This window comes from Rousettus aegyptiacus, unplaced genomic scaffold (assembly GCF_014176215.1).
Source record: "Rousettus aegyptiacus isolate mRouAeg1 unplaced genomic scaffold, mRouAeg1.p scaffold_m13_p_2, whole genome shotgun sequence".
In the NCBI taxonomy this organism is placed as follows: Eukaryota; Metazoa; Chordata; class Mammalia; order Chiroptera; family Pteropodidae; genus Rousettus; species Rousettus aegyptiacus.
The window spans coordinates 84,181,496-84,194,501 of record NW_023416295.1 but is presented as its reverse complement, the minus strand read 5'-3'; the positions used below and the strand labels follow the sequence as shown (position 1 = coordinate 84,194,501).

Here is a 13,006-nt window from a genome sequence, read left to right as displayed (position 1 = left end):
AAAGAAATGAGAATGGTTTGTTTTACGTGCGCACAGTCAGCTGCCTGCCAGGCCTAGGAATGATGCTGCTGTTTCTGTGCAAACAGATTCTGGTACCTTATTGTAAACACTATGAATTCTTTTTTTCCCTTTTTTTTTAGTGTGGAAAATATACATAACAGAAAATTTACCATTTTAACCATTTTAAAAGTGTACAGTAGAGTACATTCACATCCCTGTGCAACTGTCACCGCCATCCTCCCACAGTACTTCTTTCATCTTCCCAAACTGAAACTCTGTCCCCATTAAACACAAACTCCGCATGCTCCCCGCCTCCCCACCCCTGGCAACCACCATTCTACTTGCTGTCTATGAATGTGGCTCAGAAAAGTGAAACTGCACAGTATTTGTCCTCTTGTGACTGGCTTATTTCACTTATTATCATGGCCTCAAGTTTCGTCCATTATACCCTGTGTCTGAATTTCCTTTAGGGCTGAATAAGCCTTATAGATATTCCACATTTTGGTTATCTATTCATCCTTTGGTGAACACTTAGTTCAAATGCTATGAATTCGTAAAAAGAGGAAACTTTTCTCCTGACATTTTAACCTTAATTTTTCCACATTCAATTTTATTTTCATAATTCCACAATACTAGCATCTTCCATGGGGGCTGGAAACAAAGAAAGCAAAGCTTCTCGTCCTGATTAAATCAATATGCCAAACACAGACTCTACAAACCTTGGGCCTTAAAGGGAACTGGCCTCTGAAATGTAGGGCCAGCACTGGCCTGCTTCCACACAGGAGACAGACTGGACTGTCTGGAACTCCCTGGGTTGGGGAGGGTTGGGGATCAGCAGGGAAACAGTGCTCACCTCCCCAGAGGTGCAGGAAAGGGCCTTTATGATTTTATTAGTGTGACCAGGAAAACAGGATTACAATATTGTTAACAAATAAACATGGTTTGCTTTTGCGTATTTCTGAATGTTTCCCTGGATATCTAAAAGGCCTCTGAAGCAGCCAGGGTGGGTGTTACTGCACCCATTTCACAGATGAGGAAATGGAGGCTAAGGGTGATTTCGGCTCATAGTCACAGGGCCAAAAGAAAATGACAGAGCCAGGAGGACAATCTCAGAGGACAGCTGGTCATGCTTTTCCTTCTGCTCAGCATGAATAAACACTCAGAGGCAACCCTTGGGTACAAGCGGGATGCCTGAGTCTTCTTGTCCGCGGATGCACACACAGTACCAGGCCTTGCTCTAAGTGCTTTGCATATCAACTCCTAGGTCTTCATAGCAACCCCGGCTGCATTCACCCCAGAACTCCTGGTCTTCCCACTGTTCAACCCCATGTGTTCCTTTCTTCCCCAGTGTTGAACCTGCAGGTTTCAATCAGAGCCCAGACCCCACCCCAACCAACCGGGCCCCTGCCTAACTAGCTATGAGCATAGATGTTGCTCTGTGTAAGATCAGTGCCACTTCGTGCAGGATTAGAGTGCTTTAACATCTACAGGAATGAAGTGCTCATGATAGCTTACCAGGTAAATATGAAACGAAGGTGGCATCGAGGCTGACCTGGCTGCCCACATGTGCACGTGTGCACGTGTGTGTGCGTGTGTGTGTGTTGAGGGAGGAGGAGCTTGAGGCTTCTGGAAGAAGCATAAGGGACAGCCACCCACAAAGTCCTGCTACAGTGGCGGCTGCTCCCTTTTTTCTGCGCAGTCCATGGGGTGAAGGCTGTGGAGGTTACCAGAAGTGGCTTTCTCTTCCTCAAGTCAGGGTGGCAGGTCAGGACCTCCCACAGCCTCTGCTGCCCTCTAAGCAGCTGATACTCATGGAATGGGCAAGCAATAGAGGCTCTGGCTGTACCCTTGTACCCCTCACCCTCACCCGGTTGGAGTCCTCAGGAGGAGCCTGGAAAGCACATCAGAGTTTTCTCCGGTCCAGGCACTGATGTCAGGTTGGCTGACAGCTTGAGTGTGGCCAAGTCCCTCCCAGGTCAGAAAGTACAACCCCAGTGAAGTTTGCTGCCTCGTGGGGCTTTGTTTATGGGGCCTCACTAAGGGTTACCATAAACCCTGTTCTTATTCCCATTTTTCCAGGAAAGAACATTGAGGCTCTGAGTGGAGTATCTGCTTTTGGGAGAGCAATGATCAGGCAGTCTGTGGCTTCATTCTCTCTCCGCCACGAAGCCCCAAGTGTTTTCCCAAAGCCCAGCCTAGCGTCCAGCACACAGCAGGCCCGCAGCAACAGGGCTTCTCAGCACACGCATCCAACATGGCAGCAGACGTGCCTGTGATCACCTAGCAGGTGATTTCCAGACTCTTCCAGCACCCTCAGAGAGGCGATTCAGTCCATTCACATCACTGGGGCTAAGTCTGGGCAGCAGTCACTGTAGGAATAGTCATTCATTTGTTTGTTGGTGCCTTCCTTCATTCATTCATTTGCCTTGTATCAAGGGTATGCTATATAGCTGTCCTAGGTCCTAGGAGCAGTGTATTGATAGTCCGCACTGCCACCTTCATAGAACTAAAGAGCTTCCTTAACCAAGAGGGGACAAGCAGTGAACAAACCAGCAAATACATTTATAACTTAATGTCAGAGAGTGATGGCGCTAAGAAGGAAACCAGGCTGGGCAAGAGACAAAGAGACTGGGATGTAGGGCGGGCTCTCTGCAGGAGAGGGTGCAACCGGCAGGGGTAAGGGCAAGTGCAAAGGCCTGGACTGGGGAAGAGCTTAGCAACTTCAGCACCAAGAGAGGATGGAGGCAGGAGAGACAGAAGGGAAGGTCCTGCAACACTGGTCAGGATGTGGGAAGGACTTCGGAATTTCTTTTTCTGGGTGATTAGGGGAGAAGCCAGTGGGAGGAGGGGTTCTAAGCAGAGAGGCAAATGCTCTGGTAACACTTTTCAAAAGGCCACACTAGTAGAGGCAGGAGTGTGCACTGGCCAGGAATCCCATATTGGCACTGCCACTAGGTGGCCATGGGACTTTGGAAAAATTACGTCCCCTTTCTGAGTCTCACATTACCCATCTGTACAAAGGGGATTAGATGAGCTCTAATTTCCTTTCTACCAGAACTACCCTGCTGTTTGTGAATGGTCACCCACTCCCCAGAGGAAGAGCTGTGCTTAGCTCAGCCAGTGACACACTGAGGCTTCAGGCAGGATCCCTCAGCATGCCACAGAAGAGGCTCTGGGAGCAAACACTGTTGTGCCTTTATGGCCCTATCTGTACAACTCACTGACACAGTGGCCCCTCTACATGTGCTCAGCCCACCAGCTGCAGGTCCAGTCACCTAAGCCCACTTGTAGGACACCACCCCTAAACCTGTCTCTGAGACCAACCTTAGGTAAACTGAGGATGAAAACTGACCCTGGGTCATCTGAGGTCTCAAGACCTTTCAGACCAGCAAGGAGTGTCCCCACACACCCCTGAAGAAACGTTCAGAGGTGGGTGCTTTGCTCAGGGCCCCTTGGCCAGGCCCAGGGAGGAGAAAACTCCACCGTGGACCCCTGTGAGAAATCGCTCTGTCCAGAGGCCATCGGCAGCACCCATGGAACATGAAGACGGACATGAAGAACAAGAGCTGCCTTCAGTGACATGCTGAAGGAGATCTTTCCACACATTGTTTTCATTGTGGGCTCTTTTTTCAAGTTAAACAAAAATCCAAACTAAATCATGTCCTTCCGGCAGAAGGGAAAACACACACACACACCATATGCTATTTCAAAGAAGTGGCTTTCTTTTTAAGTTTCTAAGGAAGAAACTCTAAGATGGGAATTTTCTATGGATCACCCAACCCCCTCTGAAGAAAACGAACATTTGTTTTTGATCTTACACAGAAAGACCAATAATCTGAGAAGCCGAGGATGGTGGTGGCGTGCGTGATGGCTTTTTTTTTAACCCCCAAATTTTTCTGTGCGAAGGTTTAAACATATAATACTCCTTGACTGGTGGTCTCAGGGGTGAGGTGACATGTGCATGGGCAGTGTCCCTGGTATAAGGATCTCCCTGAGTGAGTGAGTAGGGCACTGGGAAGGGGCAAAGGGGGCCTCCTCTGGAAGCCAGGCTCCTGTTAATGTTCCATTAATGATGACTCTGGTTAATTTCTGCAGGAAAGGATGGGGTGGGGTTAGCAGAGGGCTCAGACAAAGAATCGGGAAAAATGGGTCATCGAAACATGACCAGGCAGCTGCGTCAGCAGCCAGAAACATTCTACTCGGATGAAGTCATGTGTTGCTACAACATGGAGGCGCTGCCCTGAGGGCTGAGCTCAGACAGGGGCCTGAGAGGCTAGCCCACAGCCAGAGGGACCAGCGAGGGAAAAGCAATCATCTTCCAGGAGACACTGGACATGTTGGGGACACACTAGCTCTCTGGGCTATCCAGCAGGGTCTCCAGGTATTATGGTCTCTTCCACTAAGACTGCAAGAGGGGCTTAGCTCAGAAGTCCTGGCTTAGAACCAGGGAAGAAATGGGTTTCTGAAAGCTGCCTTAACCCATCAGTGACTGAGGGATGGTGCAGGCAAGTGTCTCTGGAAGGAGGCCTGTATCTCCTGGCATGATACAGGTCTGAGTTATGATGAGGCACAAACCCATCTTAGTGCAGTCTGTGGGGCCCTGGAAGGGAGGCAAGGGGACAGAGCAGGGCATGGATCCCTATCCTTCTTAGGCAGTCGGTCTGTCCCGAGGGTCATTGTGCAGGAGTCAATGCTGTGGCTGTATTGTGGACATTTTGATGGGCTTCAGGTGGCCTCTGATATGCTGAAATAGGCATTCCAATCTGGCATGGCTGGGGGACCAGGGAAGAATTTCTCGACCCCAATTTCTCTCAAGCAAGTGAGACTCTTGCTTGAGATATTCTATTAATGACTAATTGATCATGTTCGTTTCCTTTTAAATTTCTTGCATCTAAAGTGATATCCAGTGCATCCGTCTCATTATTTTTCTTAAAAGCAAACGAATTTTGAGAAAGTCACAGAAACAAATTCACACTAAAGTGTAGATGACTCACCAGGCGGCTTTCCTCCTAACAAAAGGACCCAGGCAGCAAGAGATACCCATACCTTTGAAGAAGGAAGGTGCTAGTGTGGAGGAGAGAAAAAAATGGCAGACAGGAGGGCTTGAAGTAAAGAACAGTGAACTTTACAGCTATATTGAAATTGGCTTGCTCCTGAGTTGCACATGAGTCAAATGACAGTCCTAAGGGTGATGACCTGTCCCCATGGTCTGAGGAGTTTGGGATAGGAATGGGAAGCAAGTGAGCCATAAACCAGATAGACCTGGGTGTGAATCCTGGTTTTGTCACTTCCTAGCAAGTGACAAGCAATCAGAGAGCTTCAGTGTCTCCATCTGTGAAGTAGGAAGGACACCTGCCTGCCTACTGTGCAGTGTGCTGTAGCATCTGGCACAGAGCGGGAGCTCAGTAAGGGGTACACTTCCTTTCCCCATTGCTATGAACCTCAGAGGAGACATGGACAAGGCCCCAGTGCTCTGGTCATGACGAGGCCTTTTCCCTGATCCCTGGAGTAAGGGACACTGAGATACATCTGATGCGAACTCAGATGTGGCATCTATGGCTAGATATGCATTCCATGCACACTCAGTGACCCTAACTCACTGTTGTACAGAGTGGGGACAGGCAGAAATGACAGGTTATGGTGTTGGGGCATTGCAGGAGAAGTCTTCTTTGAATAAATCCCTGCTAGCTGACACCCCCATCCCATGGGAGGCTCAGACCGGCTACTCTGAACTCCAGTTTTTGCCACTGTTCTTTCTCTAGTGTCTGTGCCCATACTGGCCAGGAAAAAGCAAACAGATGAGGGGACTCACAGGTGGCCTTGTAGTTCCAGTGAACATCATTGTGAATTTTGTTTAAAAGGATGTTTTAAAAAAACAAAAACAAAAAACATCCCCTCCTCATCTGCCTTTAGCCACATTGCCCTATGCTGCAGAGGAAACGTAGCTCCGGAAAGTTAGAGGCAAAGAAACTAGAGGTAGAAGAGGGTGTGACAAGGTCTCAGGCAGGTGACACTTCCCATGTGCTGGAGGGCAGTTGTTCAGAGGCTGGGATCCCATCAATGATTCAACTGCCTTAAACCAAATCCAGCTCTCCTCTCCAGGAAGCGAGGGGGACAGATGGCCTGGACAAACGCACCTCTGGAAGGACCAGCCCATTCCAACAGAGAGAGGTTGCTACTCTCCATTCCACCCTGGATGCTGTTAGTCAATGAAGCTGGTTAACACTTCTTTGGAGAATGAGAATGTGAAGGTGCTTTGCAAAATAAAAAATGTTAACTGCGTGGGGAAGGGATGGCAATTGGTACCTCTATTTTGTGCCCTGATGACCCAAAAGATGAACCAGCTCTTCCGGTGGACACTAGCTAGTTGCCTGCTTGGCTAAGGTCTCTGTTTCAGTCAGTAAAGCTGGTTCATCATGAATCCCACAGGGCTGGACTCCTCGCTCTCTCCCACTGCTGTGCAGACCCAGGCCCACTCCTCGAGGAAGCTGGAGCTAAGGCTTCTCAGAATATAACAGAAATGACAACACTAGCTACAAAGAAGAGACCAGATACTCTCTCCCTTAGCAGCACTGGGCTGACCTGGGGACATGATGTCATTCAGACAAGTCCCTCTAACAAGGCCCTGACTGGCACAGGCTGTGGATGCCCCCAGGTCCAGCTCCTCGGCCTTCTCTGGAATCCAAAGCGGGGCTGCTGACTACCCAGGGCACAGCTCTCAGTTCCCGGCCTGCTATGGCCCAGAGGCTGGAGGTCACACACACATTCTCCCCCCAACCCCTGGCCCACCTAAGGCTTCCCTATGCAGTCAGTGGAGGAGGACCCTGCTCGAGTGCTCTGGAAGCCCCAGAAAACAAGAGGCACAATCCCTGTGCCAGGGAAGCTCTATGGAGGCCGTCTGCAAAGCTGCAGTGTCTGACCCTGTGTGATTCACAGGGTCCACAGAGTACCGGCTGCCAGAACGACCTTGAAGTCAGGGACAGGAGGTTTCCGTGGAGCCTGCAGCAGCTGGTCAGGCTCTTTGGAGGAGGTGGCTTTGGAGCTGGGCTCTGAAGGGGCCCATACTAGGAGAGCTGGAGGGAAAGGGGAAGATGACTGGTTCTTTGGGGTCAGAGGCAGTGTTGACAGAGTCCAGAAGACTCGTGTCCTGGCACAGAGCTGTGGGGAGTGTGAATCCTGGCCCAACCATGGGGCCTCTCCTATACATACAGGACTAGAAACATCTCTTCCTGGGGTCATCAGGGGATTAAAGGATACGCACACATGAAAAAGGCATACTATGAGCACCTAAGGCACTACCATCAGTGCTTCTCAGACCTGAGAATCATCTGCAGGCTTTATTAAAATACCGCCGCTGGGCCTGAGAGTCTGCATTTATGATTAGTGCTCAGGTGATGCTGATAATGCTTCTCAGGGACCACATTCGAAGAACCATTGGCCTATCTTACCTTTCTACATTTCCAGCACCCACTACAGCGCCAGAATTCTCATTTGTACCAGTAAACAAGAGGAGATTATTTCTCATATCTGTGCCTGCGATGCACCGCACTAGCTGGAGAATGTGTTCAGCTGGAGAAACTCAACAAGGTTGATGACAGAGATGTCCCTGAGTGTGACATTTGAATCCCCGTGACTACCACGCCGTTCCATGTACCAGGGTTTCTAAGTAGTGGACATGGGAGGGGGGAGGCTGAGCATCACGAGGAATGCAGGCTTTCAAGGCATCTTAGTGTCTGCTCTTCCATGCTACAAGAATAAAGGTGCATGTCAGCGCTGGGGAAAGCCACAGGAGATGGTGCACTGAGACTGAGTGTGGCCTCAGTCCACTTTGAAACTGGGTTGATTTCCAAGGCCAACTCTTTAGACATGGAGACTCAGATGGCCGAGGCTTCCCCCAGTGGGAATGAAGTCCCTGGCCCAGGCTTCAGAACTCAGAAGCACAAAAATGAAGTGGAGTCCAGGAAAGACTCATTCCCAGCGGCCAGGCAAGTCTGCTTCCAGGCCTCCTGCAAATGGCACTATTATTCCCAATAATAAGCCCTGGACAGGCTGCTTCCAGAGGCCCTTTCTGATGCCCAGGCACCGCCCCACAGGAAGCACTTAATAAGAATAATAATATCCTGAATGGCACTCCACAGCGTACAATTAAAAAGTGTTTCTGTCTCACTTGGGAGGGGGGAGGGGAGAAATGAAAATCAGACAGGAAATTCCAACACCACAAGCTGGCTGGTGTCCGGTGGGCTGAGGCCCAGGCTGCTTGCTTGCACAGTCAGACCTGCCCCCACACAGAGCTTGGCAGGACTGGGGCCTAGCGAAGGCCTGCCAGTACACACTGCCTACCCCAGAGCCTTGGGCTGGGCTTTAGAAAAAGGTGTTGCTTGACAAAATATGACAAACTAGCTGCTGGAAAGAGAGAGAGAACATGGAGCTGGGGCCAGCACAGCCACTCCACACAGGCGCAGGGCCCTGAGGCTGGTCTCCAGAGCAGGGTGGGTAGGGATGCACAGGGATGTGTACACTCTAAAGACAACGTGCTTGACCAAATGTCACAGGGAGGCCAGAGTTCAGTACCATGTGGCCCTCACTGCACAGGATCATGGGTAGTCCTGGGATCTGTGCACTCTGCTACAGACTGAATGTTTACGTCCCCCCTAAAATTCATATGTTGAAATCCTAATGCCTGGTGGGATGGTGTTTGGAGGTGGAGTGTTTGGGAAGTGATTAGGACATGACGGTGGAGCCCTCGTGAATGGGATTAGTGCCCTTATAAATAAAAGGGATCCAGAGAGCTGCCTAGCTCCATCCATCACATGAGGACACAGGGAGAAGTCAGCCTTCTATGAACCAGGAACCAGACACTGAATGTGCTGATGCCTCGATCTCAGCCTTTCCACCCTCCAGAACTGTGAGAAATGTCTATCGTTTAAGGCCCCCAGTCTATGATATTTTTGTCATACAACCTGAGCTGACTGAAACTTCCTCAGACGGTGGAGCTAAGATAAGGGGAACAGGCTACAGGAGGTAGATGTGCCCTGGACTAGGGGCTGTAAGGTCATTGTGGACAGCATTGAAGCCGGAGCCCACACTGTGGCCAGGCCTGGCCCCATCACGAATACACTCAACTTTCCTGTGCCTTGGTTTCCCCATCTGTAAAATTAGGGGAGTGACAGAACAATCACACCAGAGGGAGACTATACAGCAGAGATGAGAGGACATGTGCCAAAGGCTTGTGCAGGGTCTGGCACACAAGAGGGCCCAGGAGTGCTGGAATGGCCATCTCCACGGACCTCCTGCCTCTCTGGCTAGGGTGGGAGATTGGGGGAAGCTCCAGAGAGACCCTGGGGAGATGACTGCCATTGTAATGAATGTGACAGGTTGCCAAATGGTTAGGGTAGACAAGCGGGGTCCCACATTAGAAAATCTCAGGACCAGAAGAAACCTTAGAGGTCAAGCCTGATTAAGTTTGAAAAGTGTCTTGGCCACATAGTCTGTTCCAAAGAAAGTAGTGAGCAAATCTATCTACAATAGATTTGAGGTCCAGGAGATTGTGATTTCATAGGTGTCCCCTGCAGCACAGGTCCCCAACTACCAAGACATGGACCATGTCCTGTTAGGAATTGGCTGTACAATAGGAGATGAGTGGCAGGTGAGTGAGCGAAGCTTCATCTGTATCTGCAGCCGCGCCCCAGCGCTAGCATCACTGCTTCAGCTCCGCCTCAGGTCATCAGGCATTGGAGTCTCATAGGAGCACCGGTCCCTGCTACCAAAAAGTTTGGTGACCACTGCCCTTCAGGCCTCCAAAGGACCTTGCAGAAACACAAATCCAGGCCAGGGACCTGGAGAAGAGTGATCCGTAAGCTGGTGCCCATGTCCCAGTTCTCCTTCTACCTGTTACAAAAGCTAGGAGGACAAGGTGGCCTGGGACAGATGCGGGCATTCCAGTGTGTACCCAACACTGCACACTTACCCTGTATGGACGTTCCCCAGAGTTTCATTGCCCCTGGCAGAGCCACCTGCCAACTTGTACCAGCAACGCTGTCAGTTGGCAGCTTCAATGCTGTCCTGTGAGTGTCTGAAAAGCCCACTTGTCATGAGGGTCAGGGGACATTCAGCCCTTCCAAGGAGAGTCTAAGTCACTCTCTGCTTGGTGTTCTCGGGTCCCCAAGGTATCACTTGCCACTCTACTTTCTTCAGCAGCATCCAGCTCCTTTCCTGCAGAGCTCTAGCAAGAGGTTTCCCCAATCTGGTGCTTCGGTCACGCCTCATACCCTCCCCAGAGTGCCAAGAGCGCCAAGAGAGCCTGTGGTCACTCCGCAGCAGTTCTGGATGAGGCCGCAACCTTCAGTCCCTACCAGGCACTGCTGATGCGTTCCTGGGCTGGCTAAGGCAGCCCTTACTCCAGGGTGTGTTTTAAGGCAGAGCCGGCCAAAGGCAGTCAATGAGATTCAAAGCCAGGCATGGACTCAAACGGCCTTCAAGTATCTCTGAGCACTGTAGCCTCACTTACTTACTTTCCTGCAGTCAACAGCTAACTGCTTTTCATTCCTTCACTGAAGCGGGCCTCTTAAGGACCACTTCTCTGGAGCCTCTTGTCAGTGAGGTCCTAGTGATCATGATTCTCACAGAGATCTTTTCCTTAAAACAATCTCTACCCAAAACTAGTCTCTTCTCTTAGTGCCTACTATGTGGGCCACATATGTTATCTTAAATTTCCTAGTAGCCGCATTAAACAAGAACTAAAAAGAAATAGGTAATAATTTTAGTAACAATTTCGGTGACCCAGAACATCAAAAATATTATCATTTCAACATCTAACCAATACAAAAATTAATAACAAGATGTTTTACATTCTTTAATTTGTATTATGTCCTCAGAATTGGTTGTGTGGTTTATATTTACAGCATATCTCAGTTCAATGCAGCTACATTTGAAGAGCTCAGCAGCCACGTGTAGCGAGTGGCTGTCTTCCCGAACACCACAGGCCTAACCACTTATCAATATTGATGTCTGACTGTCAGGGCAGAGCAGAGTGTGTCTGCCTTGGACGCTGCCCACTGCCTTCCCCACAGGCTTGGGGAGGTGCTCCAAAACAAAGCAGTGGGTGTGCAGACTTCTGAGACCTTTTGACAAATAAGAGGGTTCCTAGAAAGCAAAGCCCATGCAGGGTGTGCAGAGCAGGGCCGAGCTGTATGACATTTCCGGAAGCCTGGATCCCCGAGCAGCACTAGCTCCATGTAATTCTGGATGCAATACGCGCCTTTCCCACCACCCCTCCCCACACTCCAGCCCGTGACCCTCCACTGCTGCTGGTGGAAAGAGGAGGTGTGTGTGGTGTTCTAGACACCGGCTGTCCACCGGCAGGAATGAAGGCCAGTCCACAGAAACCCTGGGAAAAGCCTATTAGCCCTATCTCGTTGGTGGCAAAACTGAGACACAGAAAACACGGCCTCATGACCCAAACCGCTGGCAGTGAGCAGGGCCCAGAATCTTGTTTCCTAGAATGAGACTGTGTAAGAGGCAATAGAGAAGGGAAAAAAAAAAAACTCCAAAGGCTTCCTGGACATCAAAAAAAAAAAAAAAAAAAACACTCTTGCAAAACAATATTTTGATGAGCTAAGTGTGTGAATTAAAAACAGACGGAATCTACTGCCTTTAAAATAAACAGGGTTTAAAATCTAGGGGCCAACTCCCACACATAATGTATTTCAGGGCCAGAGAAACCAGAGCTTTACTTCCACAAACCCAAGAGTGGCCTGGCCCATTCGCTTATTCAGGGTGATGTGGGCAACAGCTCTGCTCTGCAGGCTGAGCTCTGCCCCAGCAAAGGGGACCCAGAAGAGGACCCTGATTCTTTGACAGGCAGTCCCTAGGTCCTGTCGTTGCCTGTGGAAGGGAGTACAAAGCCCAGACTCTCCCAGCACTCTCCTGATCCTGCCCCCAGGATCAGATCCCAGAAAGCCCTCTCTCTTTCACACCTCCCAGCCTAGAAAGCCCCTCCTCACCATGCCCACATCTTTCTTATCACACCAACTCATAAACAAGTCCAGTTCACACGTGCCTCCTCTAGGATACTTCCTGGACCTTCCTTCTGCCCCGCCTCCAATTTGGGCAGACAATATGCCTGCTGCACCATTTCCTCCAAGCCAGTCCAGTGTTTGGCATGGAGGGAGTGAGGAATATGTGCTCACTGAGTAAGTGAATGAATGAGTGGGTGAACAAGGAAGTGAATCTTCTCACTGCTGGAAAAGAGACTGAGGATAACACGGGCGGCTGAGAGCTGCAGACATCCTATATACACTAATTTAGGACCTAGGAGTGAAGACTTGCTGCACAGAGTAGTAGTTCAAAGAGCAGTAGCAGTAGATACAGTAGTAGTGGCAAACGGTAGTCACAGTCTGCATAATGATGCTTCTGTCAGTGATGGATGGCATGTGCGATGGTGGTCCCATAAGATTATAATGGAGCTGAAAAATTCCTATCACCTAGTGACATTGTAGCTGTTGTACTGTGGTCACGCAATGCATTTCTCTCATGTTTGTGGTGATGCTGGTGTAAACAAACCAGGGCTGCCAGTCATACGTAAATAGATACAGCACATACAATTATATACAGTACATAATACTTGATAATAATAAATGACTATATTACCAATATATGTATTTACTCTATTACACTATTAATGTTATTTTAGAGTGTACTCTTTCTACTTATAAAAAAAAGCTTGGTGTGAAATAGTATGCTGTGTTTTATGCCCAGCATAAAACAGACAGATGTCTCATGTTCACTGCATCCCTTTTTCTTGTGCTTGATTTAATCTCATATTGTTTTATAAATTTAGCTTAAGTGTTCAGTGTTTATGAAGTCTACAATAGTCTACGATAGCATCCTAGGCCTTCACACTCGCTGACCCACCGGGAGCAACTTCCAGTCTGGCAAGCTCCAGTCATGGTAAGTGCCCTATACAGGTGTGCCATTTTTTATCTTTATACCTTATTTACTGTATTTT

General features: G+C 49.3%; 1 protein-coding gene across 6 annotated transcripts in view; it reads right to left on the bottom strand.

Moving 5' to 3' along the window:
* Positions 1–13,006, bottom strand: part of GLI2 (GLI family zinc finger 2) — a 239,832-nt gene that overhangs the window by 58,219 nt on the left and 168,607 nt on the right. The gene's annotated exons all lie outside the window — the stretch shown is intronic.